The sequence below is a fragment of the Pelodiscus sinensis genome, chromosome 9 (assembly GCF_049634645.1).
Source record: "Pelodiscus sinensis isolate JC-2024 chromosome 9, ASM4963464v1, whole genome shotgun sequence".
NCBI lineage: Eukaryota > Metazoa > Chordata > Testudines > Trionychidae > Pelodiscus > Pelodiscus sinensis.
The window spans coordinates 2,089,698-2,091,319 of record NC_134719.1 but is presented as its reverse complement, the minus strand read 5'-3'; positions in this window follow the sequence as shown (position 1 = coordinate 2,091,319).

Below are 1,622 nucleotides of genomic sequence, written 5' to 3'. Positions count from 1 at the left end.
CAGTGGTTTTAATCTTAGCACAAAGGTCAAACCCTCCATGCCTTTCCTAGCTAAACAATCTTTGTGAAGTCGGTGGCACTAACGCTTCAGTGCAGTCAGTAGGTTTGTGTGCAGCTGTTTGAAAATATGGCGAGGAGTCCTGTGGCACCTTATAGACTAACTGAAGTGTAGGCGCATGAGCTTTCGTGGGCAAAGACCCACTTCGTCAGATGCATGTAGTGGAAATTTCCAGAGGCAGGTATAAATATGCAGGCCAGGATCAGGCTGGAGATGACGAGGTGGATCCAATCAAGGAGGATGAGACCCACTTCTAGTAGCTGATCTGGAGGTGTGAGTTCCAAGAGAGGAGAAGCTGTTTTTGTAGTTAGCAAGCCATTCACAGTCTTTGTGAAATATTGGCACCATTCCTATGAAATCGGGACATTTGGTCACCCTAGTACAGGGGAGGGGAGGGGAACCTACAGTCTGTGGGCTGGATCTGGAATAGAGATTTTAAATATCAGTTAATTGAGTAGTTGATCAACCTCATGAATTCTTATTGGTTAGTTGACTAGTCTATAGACCCTGGGGAGTCCCTATCCAGGGGGAAGGGGTCTGAGCTCCCAGACCCAGTATGAGCCGCAACTGAGCCGGGCTGCCTGTCCGCCTGGCTCCTAATACACTTTAAATGGAGAGCCACAGTGGGGTAAGTCCAGGACCCAGCGCAAGCCAGGACTGAGCTGGGCTGCTGGCCAGCCTGCTAAAAAATGTACTGGCAAGGGATGGGGAGGAGGAGGAATGTGTGTAGTCTATAGCATTAACCGATAAGCTTTTGCTTATTGGTTAATTGGTTAATCGACTATACTATTACATCCCTAATATGGACCCTGGCTTACTTGGTGTTCCCCTCCCCCCCGGGCTGGAGAGCAGGCACCAACAGCCCCGAGCCTTGATGCCTCCTTCACCCAGCTGGACACAAGAGCCAGCAGCCTTGGCAACCCCCCCACAAACACACTAGCGAGGGTGTTAGAGACGACAGCCCCATAGCCAGGTCAGCAAGTTGTTTGGCATTTGGGGGGCGGGGGTTGTTTTATTTTCTTTTATTTTGGTTTGATTTGGTTTTGGTTGGTATTTTATTGCTTTGCTTTGCTTTGCTTGTTGGGTGAGGGAGGTGCATGGGGTGGGTTTTTTTTGGGGGGGGGAGTGTTTTTTACTTTTCACTGGTGTGTGGTCCCTGCGCTGGGTATGTTGACTCCAGCTACGCTATTCTCACAGCTGGAGATGCGAATCTTAGGGCGACTTTCCCCAGTAGCGTAGTCCTGGCCCAGCAATAGCTAGCATCAGATGCTTCGAAGGAAGATGCAAGAAACCCTGCAGAAGGTAGACCGGGAATAACCGGCTCACAGACGATATTTTTTCCAAGTCCCCATTAGTCAAATATTGGTTCATACTATCAGGCAAGAAAAGTTTCTGTCCCTTCTAGAACTGTGGGTGAATTTTAGTGGGGAGGAGAGTTGCTTTTTGTCCTGGGTTTTTTGCTTGCTTTTTTCTATCATACCGGTATTTTCTTGATCACCGTTAGTGATCTGCAAACAATAACTGAGTATTATGTGCAGGTCAGTTTGTGTAACTATTGTGTGTGC